Consider the following 20,320-nt stretch of genomic DNA (forward strand, 5'->3'; position numbering starts at 1 on the left):
GAAAACCTCACAAATTTTTCACAAAAATCAGAGAATATAGCCATCATGCATCTTTGAAAGGTAGCAGGTACATTACATAAACCGAAAGGCATATGTCTATAAGCAAAAGTACCAAAAGGGCATGTAAAAGTAGTCTTTGATTGATCTTTAGCCGACACATGTATTTGAGAGAAACTAGAATAACCATCTAGAAAGCAATAATGTGTATGTTTGCATAATCTTTCTAGCATTTGATCAATAAAAGGTAAGGGGTAATGATCTTTCTTAGTAGCCTTATTTAATTTGCGGAAATCAATTACCATCCTATAGGCTGTGATAATTCTTTGCGGAATCAATTCATCTTTATCATTAGGGACAACAGTAATACCTCCCTTCTTAGGGACACAATGGACAAGACTTACCCACTGACTATCAACAACGTGATAAATTATACCTGCCTCCAGAAGCTTGAGTATTTCTTTTCTTACCACTTCTTTTAGTTTAGGATTCAAGCGTCATTGAGGATCACGAACTGGTTTGGCATCCATTTCCAAATTTATTTTATGTTGACATAGAGTGGGACTAATGCCCTTAAGATCATCAAGAGTGTATCCAATAGCGGCACGGTGCTTCTTCAGAGTTTTTAATAATCTTTCTTCTTCATGCTCTGAAAGATTAGCACTAATAATAACAGGATATATTTTCTTTTCATTAAGATAAGCATATTTAAGATTATCAGGCAACGGTTTAAGCTCAAACACGGGATCACCCTTGGGTGGAGGGGGATTCCCTAGGATTTCAACAAGCAAATTGTGTTGCAGAATAGGTTCCTGTTTAAAGAATACTTCATCTATTTCCCTTCTTTCATTCATGAACATATCATTTTCATGGTCTAGCAAATAGTGTTCTGAAGGATCACTAGGAGGTACGGCAATAGAAGCAAGACCAATATTTTCATCCTTACTAGGCAATTCTTCCTCACGATGTTGTTTACTAAATTTAGAGAAATTAAACTCATGAACCATATCATCCAAGCCAATAGTAACAACATTCTTTTCGCAGTCTATCTTAGCATTAACAGTATTCAAGAAGGGTCTACCAAATATAATGGGACAAAAGCTATCTTGTGGAGAAGCAAGACCAAGAAAATCAGCGGGATATTTAGTTTTCCCACACAAGACTTCAATACCTCTAACAATTCCCATTGCAGATATAGTATCTCTATTGGCAAGTTTAATTGTAACATCAATATCTTCTAACTCGGCAGGTGCAATATCATGCATAACTTCTTTGTATAAGTCAATGGTTATTACAATAGCACTAGCACCCATATCACATAAGCCATGATAACAATGATCTCCTATTTTAACAGAAATAACAGGCACGCCTATCACAGGTCTATGTTTATCTCTAGCACAAGGTTTAGCAATTCTAGCAGTTTCACCACAGAATTGAATAACATGCCCATCAATATTATCAGACAAGAGATCTTTAACAATAGCAATATTAGGTTCTACTTTGACTTGCTCAGGAGGTGTATAAGTTCTAATATTGCTCTTACTAACCACAGTTGAACTTTAGCATGATCCTTTATTCTAACAGGATAAGGTGGTTTCTCAAAATAAGAAGTGGGAACAATAGGATCATTATAAGTGACAGTCTTTTCTTCGACTTTAATAGGTGAAACTACTTTTACTTCTGTGGGAGGATGATATATAAACCACTTCTCCTTGGGGAGATCAACATAGGTAGCAAAAGATTCACCGAAAGAAGCTACTATCTCAGAGTCAAGTCCATATTTAGTGCTAAACTTACAGAAAATATCGGTATCCATAAAAGATTTAACACAATCAAACTTAGGTGTCATACCTGACTCCTTACCTTCGTCGAGGTCCCAATCTTCAGAGTTGCATTTAATTCTATCCAATAAATTCCATTTAAATTCAATAGTCTTCATCATAAAAGAGCCAACACAAGAAGTATCGAGCATGGTGCGATTGTTATCAGAAAGCCGAGCATAAAAACTTTGAATAATTATTTCTGTTGGGAGCTCATGATTGGGGAATGAATATGACATTGATTTAAGCCTCCCCTAAGCTTGAGCGATGCTTTCTCCTTCGCGAGGCCAAAAATTATATATATAATTGCGATCACGATGAACAAGATGCATAGGGTAATACTTTTCATGAAATTCCAATTTCAATATTTTATAGTTCCATGATCTCGTATCATCACATAGCCTATACCATGTCAATGCATCTCCCTTCAAAGATAAAGGGAAGACCTTCTTCTTAACAACATCATCGGGTATACCTGCAAGCTCAAATAGTCCACAAACTTTATCCACATAGAATAGATGTTCATCAGGATGCATTGTTCCATCTCCTGTAAAAGTGTTAGCTAGCAGTTTTTCCAACATACCCGAAGGAATTTTAAAAGGAGTTTCATTTTCAATAGGTTCAGTAGGTTGAGGAGCAACTCTTTGCTCTACTGGACGGGGTGAAGATACCCCGAACAAGCCCCTCAGAGAATTACTTTCCATAGTAACAAGTGACAGAAAATTTCAGCACACTATATAAATTTTTCCTTACCAAATTCCACCTACCAAAGGCGCTACACTCCCCGGCAATGGCGCCAGAAAAGAGTATTGATGACCCACAAGTATAGGGGATCTATCGTAGTCCTTTCGATAAGTAAGAGTGTCGAACCCAACGAGGAGCAGAAGGAAATGATAAGCGGTTTTTAGCAACGTATTCTCTGCAAGTACTGAAATAAGTGGTAACAGATAGTTTTGTGATAAGATAAATTGTAACGAGCAACAAGTAAAAAAAGTAAATAAAGTGCAGCAAGGTGGTCCAATGCTTTTTGTAGCAAAGGACAAGCCTGGAAAAACTCTTATAATAGGAAAAGCACTCCCGAGGACACATGGGAATATCGTCAAGCTAGTTTTCATCACGCTCATATGATTCGCGTTCAGTACTTTGATAATTTGATATGTGGGTGAACCGGTGCTTGGGTTCTGTTCTTACTTGAACAAGCATCCCACTTATGATTAACCTCTATTGCAAGCATCCGCAACTACAACAAAAGTATTAAGGTAAACCTAACCATAGCATGAAACATATGGATCCAAATCAGCCCCTTACGAAGCAACGCATAAACTAGGGTTTAAGCTTCTGTCACTCTAGCAACCCATCATCTACTTATTACTTCCCAATGCCTTCCTCTAGGCCCAAATAATGGTGAAGTGTTATGTAGTCGACGTTCACATAACACCACTAGAGGCTAGATAACATACATCTTATCAAAATATCGAACGAATACCGAATTCACTTGACTACTAATAGCAAGACATCTCCCTTGTCCTCAGGAACAAACGTAACTACTCACAAAGCATATTCATGTTCATAATCAGAGGGGTAATAATATGCATAAAGGATCTGAACGTATGATCTTCCACCAAATAAACCAACTAGCATCAACTACAAGGAGTAATCAAGACTACTAGCAACCTACTAGCACCAATCCCGGACTTGGAGACAAGAATTGGATACAAGAGATGAACTAGGGTTTGGAGATGAGATGGTGCTGGTGAAGATGTTGATGGATATTTCCCTCTCCCGATGAGAGGAGCGTTGGTGATGACGATAGTGATGATTTCCCCCTCCCGGAGGGAAGTGTCCCCGGCAGAACAGCTCTGCCGGAGCCCTAGATTGGTTCCGCCAAGGTTCCGCCTCGTGGCGGTGGAGTCTCGTCTTGAAAGGTTGCTTCATGTTTTTTTCATCGAAAGACTTCATATAGGAGAAGATGGGCGTCGAAGAGCCACCAGGGGGCCCACGAGGTAGGGGGCGCGCCCTAGGGGGGGGGGGCGCCCCCCACCCTCGTGAGCAGGGTGTGGGCCCCCTGGCCCTCATCTTTGGCGACGATTTTTCTTTATTTATTTTAAGATATTCCGTGGAGTTTCAGGATTTTTGGAGTTGCGCAGAATAGGTCTCCATTATTTGCTCCTCTTCCAGCCCAGAATTCCAGCAGTCGGCATTCTCCCTCTTCATGTAAACTTTGTAAAATAAGAGAGAATAGCCATAAGTATTGTGACATAACGTGAAATAACAGCCCATAATGCAATAAATACTGATATAAAAGCATGATGCAAAATGGACGTATCAGAGACCACACGTAGTAGTACTTAGTGGTATGAACGATACAAAGTGCGACCTGGAGAGAAAGACATGTCTAGTTGGAAGGTCTCGGGGCATACACGTAAACAAATATAAAAGTTAATATGTGCCTCCAACTAATATAGTTGTAGTAGAGTACTTAGGCACGCACTCTATAACATCACCGTGCATTGCACGTACACCATTTAGTGGTAGTACGTAGTAAGAGACAAATGCCGCCCAAGAGTTCCCTTCTCGACCTAATTTTGGGTGTTTGGTAGAGTGTATGGAGGGTGCATGAGTCTACACTAGTTTAGCACAAATACACTAGAAGCATGCATGAAGAGAGCATGCATGAAGAGGGTTGTTGAGTTGAGCATGCATGAAGAGGGAACAACTATGCTGAGACGAGAACACAACCAAACACACCCTGTATGCCACACATGTTCATACCATTTGTGCCTTTCTACTTCACTTACTGCGCTACATTACTCAGGTTCGTACGTCCACTCCTGGGTACCTGTCCGTCTCGTAGTTCCAGTCCCACGTGTTCTTCATATAGATGGAACGATCATTGCATAACATGTCCACCTTGATGCTAGATGTCTCGCGTGTTGGCAAAAGGATGAACAGAGCTCACGTAAAAAAAATAGAGTGGAAGAACATAGATTCCGGACGACCGAGAAGGAGGGAGGAACCTCGTGGTGGAGCGTCTGCACTCATAATATTTAATATTATTCAGCAATATAAAATTAACCAATCATCTCCACAGTGGACTGGAAGAGTATGAAACACGGCAGCCCAGTGTAGTTACACCATACTAGTACATGGCTAGCCCACGCTATCACCATATTTCTTGGCTTCCGTGCGACACCTATCTCTAGTAGTCCAGCAGCCTGTATCGCTTCTCCCTCCTCGTCTCTATCAAAGTGCGGCGGGCTCGCGTTTCTGCCGTCTATTGAGGTCGGTTAACTATCACATGTTAGCGACATGCCAAGAGCATTCTAAAAAAATTCCTTTCATGTTCCGTTTTCAAAAAGAAAAAAAATCCTTTCACGTACGAATTTGCCTGTATGCTTTGAGCAACTTCCATGTCTTATACCGCTCCTGTTTGATACTCTAACTTAGCTAGAGGTTAGACTAACTCATGACTAACCCTGAACTAACTATAGCCAAAGAGGTGTTTGGGTGACAGGGTTAGATTGACAATAAATGTAGTTCATGGAGAGAGAAAAGTGATTTTTCAGTGGTCCCAATGAGAACTATCTCCAGTTAGCACCTCTTGGGTGGGATAGTTTTTTTTGATGGGTTCGGTGCAACTTGCTCCAATTTAAACCCTCATGCTTGGATACTTTAGGGCTATTTGAGCCCCAACTAGCTCAAACTAACTCTAACACATGGATCCAAACAGGGCCTATGGCCAGTCTCGACGCCGAGCAGTCGCATGCACCGGGAAGCGGCGCTCTCTCGGCCTTCACGCCACTTCAAAGCCGGCGCCAGTGAGAGATCACCTCCGCTCTGGCCGGGCATTAATGTGGCACTGACGCTCCAGGGTGACGCTGACCATTTCACACGGGAAGCGCGCGCTGGCAAGGGAGTATAGGTTTTGAACCGTTTCAGGTGTAGTAGTAATGGTAGTTTGCAAAACTACTCAATTATTGCACTCAGTTTCCTAAGAAATTATGGTAAAAAACGTTACTCTACAGCCCGCTTCCCTTCTCCTTCCTGCTCGTGATTTACGTGGCCATGTTAACGTGGTTGTGTCAAAAAAATGTCACTTCCTGCTCGTGATTTGCATTATATAATTACAAGCAAGATTCTCGTGCATTGCACGGAACATCAATATGCATTTTTTTACAAAACACCTGTTGTGATTGACCCATGCAGGAGTAATCCCATGTGTAAAAACTAATGATATCTCGAGAATTTTATCGGAAAACTGGTATCTCGAGAATGTCATCGAAAAAATGAAAGATGAGAGATAAGGCGAGGAGGAGTGGAGCGTGGTGGTGACTGGTGGTCGGAATAGGCGGAGGCATCGGGATGTACGGCGCCAGCAGGCGGCAACGGCCACCATGCATGCTAGATTGTTCCAGAGACTTATTCCTTTTTTAATCGTTGAGCAATGAGGTTGCGGGAGATAATGATGTGGAGAGAGGTGCGGGTATCTTTTGTAAAATTATCATAGTTTGCTTTCTATCCGTCAGATATAGATCATACGATCTGTATTACAAGATGGCAGGCACACCATCATCGCCAACTCGTTTTTTTATAAGGGTACATATGATAAGTTTGCCGACTACTAAAGTAAAGTGGAATCTGTCCATGTTATGCAAGTAAATAAAGGTGATTGTTTATCATACGGGTAAGGTTGTATGAAGGGTGGTAGGAACAAATGCTCCGCCTAGAGCATGTGTGTGTGAGATGGAGTCTTAGTGTGTGTGTGGGGTGTGTGTGAGAGAGAGAGAGAGAGAGAGGAGAGAGAGATGGAGTCTTAGTTTGTGTGTGTGTGAGAGAGAGGGAGAGATGGAGTCTAAGTTTGTGTGTGTGTGGGGGGGGTGTGCGTGCGTGTGTGTGTGTGTGTGTGTGTGTTTGTGTGTGTGTGTGAGAGAGAGAGAGATGGAGTCTTAGTGTGTGTGGGGGGGGTGCGTGCGTGCGTGCGTGTGTGTGTGTGTGTGTGCGCGCGCGCGTGTGTGTGTGTTGCGGGGTCCTCTGTGGAGGATGTAATTTAAGTGTGCATGGCTTCATCATAGAGAGGTGATGTGTATGGCAGAGGCCACCAACGATGGGGTGCGAGAGAGAAAACGCCCGTAGAGAGGGAAGAGATGGTGCGTGCGCGTGAGAGGAGTCGACATCGAGAGAACGTGTTTGTTTGAGAGACACCGAGTAAGACTTCTATATATCGATGGTGCATGTAGGTGGGAATTAAACAAAGGGATGGTCTTATTGGTTTCGGGGATATAGGGGAAGAGTGAGAGGCGCGCGGGGGGGGGGGGGGTAGCTAGAAGGAGATTGTTAAGTGTGAGTGTGTGTTTTGCCCATCCAGGCGGAAGTTATGTGCACAAAAGAGGAGAACGATTCGATGTGGCATTAGGATTGAGGGTAATTAACTACGTATGGAGACATAGAGACCTTGAATGTGCATGTGTGAGAGGTATACATGTATACGTGGGATGTGTGTGTGTGCGCGCGCGCATGATCGAGATAAAAGAAAGAAGACATAAGTCCTAAGATCAACGACATGGGAGAGACGGATCGGTATGACAATATGCATGCATGTGAGAATGCAGGGAAGAAGGCCCGACAATTGAGCATGTGTTTTTGTCTTTAAGAGATAGTGGCGTGGGCTGGAGCATGCATCTATGGCGAGCAGAGGGGGTGAGGCGCAACGATTGTGCAAAAGAGATCAACCTATAAATGCATATGTATGGATAGACATATATAGTGTGGGTGATAGGAAGCAAGACTCCGTGCGAGAAAGAAATGTTGACGGAGAAACTACAGATAGATACAGAGATGGAGATGCTAGCTAGAGAGACATCCGTTAGTTTGGGTGTCGGAGATGACCGTCGGGTGGTTCAAAGGGTGAAGTTATATATGTGTGTGAGAGGGCACTTGACTGCATGTAGAGAGAAACATATGTAGTGTGCGTGATAGGAATCAAGAGTGAGGGCGAGAAAGAAGGTTGATGGAGAAACAGATAAATAGAAAGATAAAGATGCTAGCTAGTGTGCGTTAGAGATAGGAGTCGAGTGGATCAGAAGGCTGGGTTATGTGTGTGGGTGTGAGAGAGATAGAGAGAGGGTGCATGTGAGTCACATACAAACAGATATCAGAGAGAAATGAGATCCAGAGAGACGGAGTTTTGTGTCTGCGAGAGAGAAAGATATTTCACAACGAGAGTGATAGCTAGAGAGACATATGAGGGAACGCAAGATATCTCTAGGGAGAGAGGGTGTGTTTGAGCGACATACAAGAGAACAATGGAGAAATATGAGACCCTGGGAGACAGAGTTTGTGTTTGTGTGTGAGAAAGAGATATTGAAGAGGAAGAGTCGTAGGTTCTCATATCTAAGGAGCGAAAGACATCTCTGTATGAGGGGTGTGCGAGTGGCACACATGGGAATAGTTGAGAGAAATGAGACCCCGGGAGACAAAGTTTTGTGTTTGTGTGAGAGAAAGAGATTCCACATGGAGAATCATAGCTAGAGACACATAGCAGGGAGCGAGATATACTTAGAGAGAGATAGAGTGATGAAGGTCGAGGGAGAGAGTACCGTCAGTGTGTTACGAAGATAAAAGATCATTGTCGACATACAGGTAGCACGAGAGATGCCTGAGAGACGATGAACGCGTATAGGTCCAGAGAGATAGTCCTATATAAGCATGAGTGATAGCTATATGAGACGAATATCTGGATTAAAGGGGATTCAAATATTTAAACTGGAGATCACGACATCGATAATATCATAACGCAAATTGGTGTATCAAACATGCATATTCATTTGAATTTGGGCACACGTGTAATGTTATATAGTTTATCAATATTGGTGATCCATAGATTCTTCAATTACAAACAATGCATGGTTTATATGCAATTAATGTCTAAACGGGATTACACTATATGTTGCGTGTGTGAAACACATTATACATGTTTGAGAAGTTAAAAAAAACCCGCATGAAACACACATTAATTGGAGACAGTTAGCGAGGAATGCATACATTGGATTTCAACATAAAGTGGTTTCAAATATTTGAAAATCCAAATTGATGGATACAACCTTATGAATCTGAGATCATGCCATTTGTAAACCATATTTATGTATAAATGGTGTTGTGCTTTTGAAAGTATATATAAAAAATGATGTATATAGAATGTAATTCCAATTGAAAATGGATCCCGCCCGAAAAAAATAGTAGAATACAAACGGGATTCGAATTGAGTTGGCACGGTAAACGTGCACTGTGCAAAATTTGAACGAAGCGGGGAAAGTCGCAGTAACCGCCTGAAACCAAAATCTGCGAGATGGAAATCACTACTGCCTATCCCTGCCACGCAAAGCCTATCTGCTGGATTTCTATAGGTTTCGATAGGGGTAGGTTTGTAATTTCACCCAAACGTGACATAACCGCCTCTCACCCGGATTCATACACGTTGGGCGCCAAAACACAGTGTGCCCTCGGCCGAAATCGACTCCCTCCCCGATTCATATTCATACACGGTGGGCGCCAAAAACAAACTCTCCTCGGCAAATATTCGGTGTATGCGAGATTACTATCCTATCCCCAACCGACTAATGTTGCTGTGATGTAGTAGAAATTTGAAACGGGGGCTAAGTTTGTAAATTTCCTCGCATTTGAGACAAGCGCGCCCTGAATACATGGTTCCCCCCTTCCTCTCTACCTCCCTTTTCCCCATTCGTACTCCATGGGCGCCAAAACACTCTCTCCACCTCACCCTCCTCCGTCCGCCGCCGTCCGCCACCCCATACACCGCCGTCCTCCTCCACCATGCCGGAGCTGATAACCCGCTGCCGCCGTCCATTACAAGTGATCGACCTCTCTCATCCACGCCTTCGGACCGGGATCCTTGCATCCCATCCTCTCGCTTCATCCCCGCCGTCGTCCACCTTGCCGGTGCCGCTCCTACGACCATCTCGTCCACCGCGCCCTGCCGCCACCATCTACCCTCCTAGATCTGCTTCCAGGCCGTCGACAGCCATCGCTACCGCAGCACCATTAAATTCTCAGGAGATGCGTACACGGCGCTGCACCAGAGGCGGTACTCTTTCGTATTTGCTCAACTTATTAATCGCAACAAGAAAATAGATCACCACTGCTTTACTCTGATTTCTTGTCTTGGTTGCGAAGTTGCCTTTGTCCGGTTTGCACCTTCAGATCCGCCATGGCACGCTCAACACTATACTCCCAATGCTTATGGTTTTCCCCTTTTATATTCCTCACTAGTTAAATCACAGTAGACTGAATTTCAAAATTGGGTCAGTCGATTTTTCAGAGGTCGCCGGAGTTCGCCGGTGCGATCCAAGGGTCTCGGGTGGTTGTGGGGCCTCGCCGAACGAAGAAAACTCGACGCGGGTGGGGGGTGGGGGTGGCGGAGGAACACAGGCGGTGGGGGCCGGTGGTCCGGCCGGCGGCCCGTGCGGTGTTCTGTATGGGAAGAATCAGAGACGAGGAAGAAGAAGGGTTAGGAGACGTAGGATCTTCATCCAACCGCCTGAAATGGTCGAGAGACAGCTGGGAGTTGCATTCTTAATGCGCTCTGGTTCATCATGTGTGGGCACTGCGCAACCAACATTTTATTATCCAAAATCTGCTTGCTCTTCTTTACCATGTTCGATAGTGCTGGCCTGTACGTGATCGATAGGCTTTCAATTACTAGCGGCAATACAACACCGTATTTTCAAGCCAGTTCCACTTTCCCGATTTATATATCATGGTTATGGTGTACCCCTGTTATGTACACTATGATCTGCCTAGTTGCTGTGTGCTCTTGTTATCATGGTTTGGCAATAAACTCTCTATACAGTATATTATGAACCTATCATCTGCCAGCTATCCTTACTTCTGGAGCCTATTTTTTGTGTACTTGTGCCAGATTATATAAATGCACGCACGATATTACAGCACACATGAGCTCTCTCATTAGAATCCAGTGATAGCACATAAGTGTTTACAGGGGCGCCCCTATATTAGAATATCATCTGCATTACAAAGATAATCTCACAACTATTTATGTTTTCATGGTTCTCAGATATTATACGCAATTACAGTGAATATCAGAATCCGCGCATCAGAAGAATATTGTGGAACACTGCAATGACTTACAAAATTGGCACCAAGGCATTGAGTGCCATTCTGGAAGCAATGAAACTCATACGCTCCCCACCTGTTGATTCTTGTTCAGAATATCATCCTAATGACTATTCTAACCTCGAGGAGTCAAAGGCAGATGGCCTGTCCTGTTCACCCATCAAGGTGCCTGTTCTAATTTGGCAAGGTTTTATTGATTGCGCGTATCTTGCATATGTTGTCTTGCATTTCTTCTACTTTGTTGCACCACCATCTGCTTAGTTTACTCATCATATAACTCGAGATGCCATGCCCATCCATTATCAATACATATTCCATCTGTCGTCATACCATGTTTTTCCACTCAAATGTTGTTCTTGTGCATCAGACATCAAAAAGGAAGAGGGTGATTGCCGAACCTGAAGGAGCACCAGCAAAGTCCTTGAAAAACATGGTGGTGCCGGAGAAATCAGACAGCGCCCCACTTATATTGGCTGTACAACCAGTGACACAAAACATAGGACCGACTCCAGCAGACTGTACCCATACTTCACTGGCCACACCACTAGCCCCACCACACAGGACCTGCACTCCAGCAAAAGGTATACCGATTTCATTTGCCATAGCACCAGCCGTACCACAGAAAAATCCCACTCCAGCAAAAAGTACAGCAAGTCCACCGGCCGAAGACCTATCCCAACTGCAGAGACGGCCAATTCCTGCAGATTGGAACCCCATTCCATTTATTCCCAGTTTAAAAGACAATGCTTTCAATGTTGTTAGGGACTACGTGCATATATTCCCATCATGGGAAGATTATAGTGAAGACAAACACCATTTTCACATCTTCCTGTCCAACTTACGTGTAAGTGCTATTATTCATGGTTATTATTTTCCTGTTTTCTGCTGATCGAACACATCAATGATTTACATTACATTGTTGTAACTAGGTGAGGGTCAATCTGGATAGTCATGACGAGCAAAGCTTGCTTGTGCTTTTCAAGGAAGCATTGCAGCAGTATCGGTGTTACCTGAGGAAATCACACTTTGATGGCAAGTCTATAAACGAATTTCCGGTGAAGTCTCCTGTGCTAAATTTAGAAGACATTGAATGGAAAAACCTTGTTATGCACTGGTCTCGTTCCCAGGATGAGGTACTGTCTATGAAATCACATGACAATTTGAACTTCTACTTTTCCGCATGTGCCTTACGGATCTTTTTTGCAGGAAATCTGCTCGAAGAAGAATTCCGGTTTGAAAAGAACGACAGGATATCGCAAATATGCTGCCCGCTGCTTTGCTCTTGTTAGTACCTGTTGTCCTGTATCACTGTACTTGCATACATACCTGGTTCATTATGTGACAGCAGTATGCATGATAGCTTGCTTATCAATTGTTCGCTCCAAATTATCTGATCTGTATGAATGGTTACATTAGTGTAGAATATATCCAATGCCAATGAATTTTTTTAGCTCTGCATTGTTCTTGTAAGTACATGTTGTCCTTTATCAGTGTACTTATATTGACAGGTAGTTGTTCATGTACCATCACTCTGCAGCTTATTTTCCTTTGCCCTCCATTTTCTACACATCAGATCTATATTTACTCTTACCATAAGGTTGGTACTGAAGAAGTTTAGCTGTGCATTGCTCTTGGCTGTGCCTTTTGCCTGTATCGCTGCACATACATTTATAGCTACTTGGTTATGTAGCATCACTCTTCATCTTATCTTAAATATTCTCCATTTTTTCATATATTATCACATCTATATTTACTCTTAACAAAATGTAGAATAAAGGCAATGCTTATGAAGAAGATCTTGTGGTAAACTTCTTGAATTGCCCCCCCATCGACATGGACAAGGGCTTTATAGAGCCTGTTTTCACCAGTAATGTAAGTTTGTCCTTCTCAAGCCTTCAAACTTTGTTGTGTATATTTGGTTAGGCATGACTGCAACAGCTGTTTATTTTTGGTGTTTGCATCAAATTGCATGTTTAAAGTTTATTATGTAGTTCATAAACAAAAGTTTGTCCTTCTCAATTTAAGTTTTTAGTTGTACAACCAAGTTCCTTCTTCATACCATGTAAATTAAACTATACAGAGCAAGTGATCTTCTTTTGCACTGCATGCATGCTTCTGTTCTTCATCCGTAATCCAGTGGTGTGGTGAACCTACCCACTACAACACAATGTCATATTCTGCAATGTCTTAGCTATGAACAATGTCATATCATTCTACTATTATTTAAACCGTCTCTTTATTTGCCAATCTGAAATGGGATAAATTGAGACCACACTAACAATTGATACTTATGAGTTCTTGATCTATAATCCAGTGGTGTCGTGAAGCTGCCAACTCCTTCGGAATGTCATTTCCTGCCATGTCTTGACCTGAACAATACCATATTGTGTTAATGCAATTTTAAACTGTGTCACTTTATTCGTTAGTAAGAAGTGTGATGAATTATCAGCACTGATACTTTTATGTGCAAAACCTGTCATATGTCTTCTTGTTTATCTTTCAGAGTGAGGAAGATATAAGTGTTGAACAATCGCAGTCTCATCATCTTGCTCAGCTGCTTGTGTTGTAGCTCCTCAGCAGGGCTAACCTTTCTTGAACTCTATTGAAGTGCTGTCGGTTTTGTATATTATTTTGTCGGCATGTTTATTTGCATTGGTGGCGATCTTTGATGCCCAACATATGTAATCTGCTATCTACTTGTGCTTTATTATCACAGTGGCGAACTTTGATGCCCAGTGGATGTAATATGCCGTAATTTCTTTATTATATAGTCTAGGTTTTTTCTTATTCATGATGCTGCAGTTATTTTACTGTATATATATCCTCTCTTTGCAGTAAACCGGCCAAACCGTAATATTACGGTACATAATCGGGCCGTCATGCAATCATGATGTATGATCCACATCATGGGCCCCGTCAAACTGGCCCACTAGTAGATTCAGGCCTTTAATAGGCCGAGTAAGCCCCGGCCCTCTTTTCGCAAGAAAACGCAATGGGCTTTTAGGAGGCTAAGAAGTAGGCTGGGCCTGATACGTGCCGAATAGCTCATGGGCCGGCAGAAGCCTGAAATGGACCCCGACCCATGATTGTGCGAATCAATTCACGGGCTTTTAACAGGCCAAAGTTGTCTCGGTCTTTGTTTGGCCCAATCAGATATCGGCTGCGAGTAGGCTGGATGCAAACCGGGCCGTAGTTAGGCCCAACTATATGACGGGCTTTTAACAGGCCGAAATTAATATAGGACCGAAATGTTAAATGGGCCCTTAACAGGGCGAAACTAATATTAGGCCGAATTACTAAATGGGCCTTTAGCAAGTGGGCCCAAAAGCATAGCGTCCAGTCAACGGGCTGAATCTGATATGGGCCATAATTGAGCCCAAAGCCTCTTAAGGGGCCAGACCTGATCTGGGCCGTGATTTGGCCCAGAAAGTGGGAGGCTTTTAACGGGCCAGATCTTATATGGGCCATTATTAGGCCCAGAACGTGGCAGACCATTAATGGACCGGATCAAATATGGACCGGCATTTGGCCCAAAACATGGCAGCCAGTTAATGGGCCGGCCTACTAGGGTCCTCAAAATCTTGTGGGCCTATAGCTGGGCCGGCCTATTAATGTCAGCGAAATATCGTGGGCCTTTAGCTGGGCCGGCCCATTATGATCCGCAAGAATTTTGTGGGCCTTTACCTGGGCCGGCCCATTATGGCACACAAGAATCTTGTGGGCCTTTACCTGGGCCGGCCTATTATGGCCCGCGAAATCTTGTGGGCCTTTAGCTGGGCCAGCCCATTATAGTCCGCAAAATCTCGTGGGCCTTTAATTGGGCCAGCCCATTATGGTCCGCAAAATCTTGTGGGCCTTTAGTTGGGTCGACCCATTTAAACTTGATGGGCCGTGCCACATGTCGACGTATCATAGGCGCCTTCTGTCCAATGAGTGGATGACATCTGTCCCAACGATGAGCCGACACGTGTTTCCTCCAGCCAATGATGATTTTACACATGGAAAATCCTCATTGGTTGGGGCTGTTAACGGGTTATCGGATCCAAAACCCGACCCGATAGCTTAACGACGTTCCGTTACGGTGGATGCCACGTGTCGGTCACCCTTGACGAAAGCACTTCTGTGACGCGGGATTTATCGTCATGGAAGTGGACACTTCCGGGATGATAATTTTGGTAATGTCATGGAACACTTCTACGACAACACAGGTATGACTATCTTGATTCTGTCATAAATTTGTCATGGATGTACATGCATGACAAAAAACGCGACCTACTGTGACAAACACGTATCATCACGGAAGTGTATTTTTTTAGTGGGTGCTGGTGCTGGCTTCACTGGTCGCAGGAGGGAGCGGGTCGTCGATGACCACCACATTAGTGGAGAAGGCGTCAAGGGATGCCGTGTTGGAGTCGACAAGCATCGGGTTGGTGGTGCCAACCAACTCTAGGTTAGAGCCCGACTCATTGGTGATGTGGAGCTTGCCAAGGAGATTGACGAGGCAACTCTCAGAGCTGGCTGCACCCGCGTCGGGCGCAGGCTCATCGGAGAGACGGATCCCGCCGATGAGATCGGGAAGGTAGCTCGCAGCGCAAATGGCTTCCACGCCATGCAGCGTGTCGACGCACACACCATCGGGCGTGCCGGGCTAGCTGCGCTCGCCGGGAAGGAAGAGGATTCCCGTCCAGAACGTGTTTTTGGACGACAGTGCACCTAGCCCCATGGTGGGCGCCAAATGTCGGGGATATCCTGCGACATATGCCAAGGGGTGGCTTATCATGGAGGGGGACAAAAGTACGTCGCCGGGCTCTTGAGGCTCTCCTAGGAGATAACACCCCTAGTCCTGCTCTGCGGGGTCTCCGCATGATCACTATCTCAACAAGGTAGCTACAAGCTTGCTCCTTGAGCTGTTTGGCTAGAGGAGGAAGAAGGGCAAGGATAGCTCTACTCCACTCTCTCTACATGGTGTGTGTGTTCTAGGGTTCTGAACCCTTTGCATGGGTGACCTGGGGGGTTTATATAGGCCTAACCCCCAGGGGTACAATGGTAATCTGGCTAGCTGTAGGACCCGGTCATCAGTGTCTCTGTCCGCCGACTTCTCTGCCGGCTGCTGGGGCCCGCCGCCTGGTGGGTCACGCCGGCTGTCTCATACTTAGCCGGAAGGCCGCACCCGCTGCTTGCGGGTCTTGCCGGCTGCTTAGCACTGTAGTCGTGCCACTGATGATGTATACTTTTTCGGGCAGAGCGTGGCTAAAGTCCCGCCGCCTGGTGGGCGTTCACTGTAGCCACTCCCCTTATCTTCTAGTTAATGGTGCACAGACTTCAAGGGGGAGAGGGGGCCGCATGCTGGAAGGCGGCCCACTCCTGTTGCCGCCTGGAGGGACATCGCCGCCTTCTGGGGCTCGCCGACAGGTAGGGTCCGCCGCCTGCAGGTCGTATCGACCGGTCATCATGGGAGCATGGCTCCCTCTGACGTAGGTGATGTCATGTGCTGCATGGGTACAGTGCCGCGCCGAGCGAGGGGTGTCCGCTTGGTACACCGCACTGTAGCCACGCGCTGCCCTGGATTCGGGGGTGGCAGGCCGCACTGTAGCCACTCCCCGTCCCATCGTGGTAATGAGGGTGCGGACTTCGAGGGAACAAGGGGCTGCCTGCTAGGAGCCGGCCTCCCTGGAGCCCGCCTGCTAGGAGTCAGCCCACCTAGTGGCTGCCTTCTGGGTTCCGCCGCCTTCTAGCAGTCGTCCGCTTGGACCAGCCGGCTCCAAGAAGGCGGTCCTTGTCTTTGATGCTTGAGGGGCGCAGCCGGCCCCGATGTCTTGAAATACCATGGGTGGCAAATGAGGCTACCCGTGGTCATTTACTCCGACAAATTGCGTTTGCATACTTCAATCCCATCCCTTTACTTTCTTGCAACTTGCATGTTTTACTTTCCGCTACTCATATACTCTTGCCATGCTTGCTTGAAATGTACTGTGAATGTTTAAACTTGTGCTAAAACTCGACCTTAACTTAAACAAATAAAAACTGCTACTTTTCTTTGATTGAGGGTCTAATCACCCCCCTCTAGACACCTATTCTCGATCCTTTCAATTGGTATCAGAGCATTAGTCTCCATTGCTTTTGTTTAATCGCCATTGGAGGAAGATGGATGAGTCTACGTTGGGGAGTTTTATACATAGAATGCCTATACTTGATGGAGAGTTCTTTCATGCTTGAAAAAAATGGCATGCTTGAGATATTCAATGAATATCACTTGAACATGTACATTACTAGCCCTTGTGCACCCCTTGTTGATCCTTTGCATCCTACTCCCAATGAGTCTCTTGACATGATCTGCAACCTTAGAACTGTCAATCTTATTACTAGAGGTTTGCCTAGAAATTTGCTTGTTTCCTTGCCTACTCTTGATTGTGCTTACACCATATGGAGATTTCTTGAGGAACGATTTCCAAACTATTCCTTGCAAAATCTAGATGTGATTCTTCATAAGTCAATTGCCTTAAGTAAGATGAATTCCAATGATCCTTAGTTTGGTGATTGTCTATTTGAGCTTCGTGACCTTATGCGTGCCAATGGAGACGTTGGAATCATTAGCAACATCATTTCCGAAGTCATTAGAATTCATAAAGATGAACATTCTCATAATCATATATCTAATGAATGAATCTCTCTAGGAAATGATCAATTGCAAGATGATGTTGAATATGGATACAATGATGAGGATGATGATAGTGACTTTGATCTCGATGAGTCGATGAGACACTTTGGTCTTATGGCTAATCTTCGTGGCTACATGGCTGGAGGAAAGGAATGGGTTCTTGATAGTGGATGTACCGATCACATGACCGGAGACACGGATATGTTTCGTGAGCTTGCTGAAAACGACGGCCCTTGAAAGTACGTCACTTTTGGTGATAACTCAAAGGGTAAAGTGGTTGGCCTTGGTAAGGTGGCCATCTCACATGACAACTCCATCCAAAATGTTATGCTTGTTGAATCTCTTGGCTATAATTTACTTTCTGTATCTAGACTAGCCGACTTTGGATTCATTGTCCTATTTACTGAAGTAGATTGCTAAGTGTTTCGAAGAGATAATCATAATATGGTCTTTACCGGTATATGTAGAGGTGATCTATACATAGTTGATTTCACTAAAAAGGTTCAACCTAGAACTTTCTTAATTGCTAAATCTTCTAAAGGTTGGTTGTGGCATAGAAGGTTAGGTCATGCGGGCATGCGAAATCTTGATAAGCTTATTAAAGGTGATCATATCCCTAGAGTAAAAGATGTTATATTTGACAAGGATAGATTGTACAGTGCTTGTCAAGCCAGAAAACAGGTTGTAGGAAGCCACCCCGTGAAGAACAACATGACCATGAGAAGACCGCTCAAGCTACTTAATATGGATCTCCTTGGTCCAAACGCCTATAAAAGTCTTGGTGGAAACTCATTTGGTTTAGTCATAGTCAATGATTTTTCAAGATTTACGTGGGTGTTCTTTCTTGATGATAAATCGCAGGTCCAAAAGATCTTCAAGAACTTCGCTAGGAAGGCCCAAAATCAATTTGAAGTGAAGATCAAGAAGGTTCGCAGCGACAATGGAGCAGAGTTCAAGAACGAAAATGTGGACAACTTTCTTGACAAAGAAGAGATTTCACATGAGTTCTTGGCTACGTACACGCCTCAACAAAATGGAGTTGTTGAGAGGAAGAACCGGACTCTTATTGAGATGGCGAGAACGATGCTTGATGAGTACAAGATGCCAAAACACTTTTGGGTGGAAGCGGTTGAGACAACTTGTCATGCAACAAATCGTCTATATCTCCACAAGCTACTCGGCAAGACGGCATACAAGCTTCTCACCAGCAACAAACCCCAAGTTGGATACTTTCGAGTATTCGGCTCAAAGTGCTATATTATTGACAAGCATCGTCATTCTAAATTTGTTCCTAAATCTCATGAAGGTTTCCTACTCGGTTATGGATCGAACTCTCACACTTACCGTGTCTACAACAATTTCACCCGAAAGGTTGAAGAGACAGTAGATGTGAAGTTTGATGAATCTAACGGCTCGCAAGTAGAGCAGTTGCCAATTGATGTAGGAGAGAAAGACCCTTCAGAAGCAATCCAAGACTTGTATATTGGCAAGGTTCGTCTAATGGAGGTGAAGGAGAGTATCTTGTCCGTCTAAGTGGAAGCTTCTACCTCACGACAAGGTGAACCAAGAGTTGACTCGGAGGGCATCCACAAGTGGGACACGCCAAGATGAAGAAAACAAGGATATACACCAAGATGAACCTCATCAACCTCCTTCTCCATCTCCACAAGAGAACAACAACACCAACAACGAAGAAGGCAATGAGGAAGAACAAGATGATGAAGAAGATGTTCCACCCCGACCCAAACAAAATCTCTCATGAGTTAGAGCAAGAGTCTCAAGAGATCATCCCATCGAAGAAATCTTTCATGATATCCAAACTGGGAGAATTACTCGCTCTAAAACTCGTTTGGCTAATTTTTGTGGACATTATTCATTCATCTCTAGCATTGAACCTATGAAGGTTGAAGAAGCATTGGAACATCCGGATTGGATAAATGCCATGCACGAAGAGCTACACAACTTTGAGAGGAACCAAGTGTGACATTGGTTGAGAAGCCCAACAACAACCACAACGTCATTTGTACCAAATGGGTGTTTCAGAATAAGCAAGATGAAGATGGACAAGTTGTACGCAACAAGGCCTGTCTCGTCGCTCAAGGCTACACTCAAGTCGAAGGTATGGACTATGGTGAGACATATGCCCCTGTTGCTAGATTTGAGTCCATATGCATCTTACTTGCTTATGCCAATCATCATGATATCATATTATACCAAATGGACATTAAAAGTGCTTTTCTGAATGGTGAAATTGAGGAGGAAGTTTATGTTAAACAACCTCCCGACTTTGTTAATCCTAAGAAACCCAACCATGTTTACAAACTTCACAAAGCTCTTTATGGTCTTAAACAAGCACCTAGAGCGTGGTATAAATGCTTGACCAAGTTCCTTATTAAGAAAGGCTCTGAGATTGGAAAAAATGATTCTACTCTTTTTACTAAAAGGGTTAATGGTGAATTATTTGTGTGCCAAATTTATGTTGATGATATCATATTTGGTTCGACTAACACTTATTTTAGTGAAAAGTTTGGAAAGCTAATGTCGAAGAAGTTTGAGATGTCTATGATGTGTGAACTCAACTTCTTTCTTGGTTGCAAATCAAGCAAACTAAGGAAGGTACCTTTGTCTCTCAAACAAAGTATACCAAGGACTTACTAAAGAAGTTCAACATGCAAGAAAGCAAAGGTATGAAAAC

This window comes from Triticum aestivum, chromosome 4B (genome assembly GCF_018294505.1).
Source record: "Triticum aestivum cultivar Chinese Spring chromosome 4B, IWGSC CS RefSeq v2.1, whole genome shotgun sequence".
In the NCBI taxonomy this organism is placed as follows: domain Eukaryota; kingdom Viridiplantae; phylum Streptophyta; class Magnoliopsida; order Poales; family Poaceae; genus Triticum; species Triticum aestivum.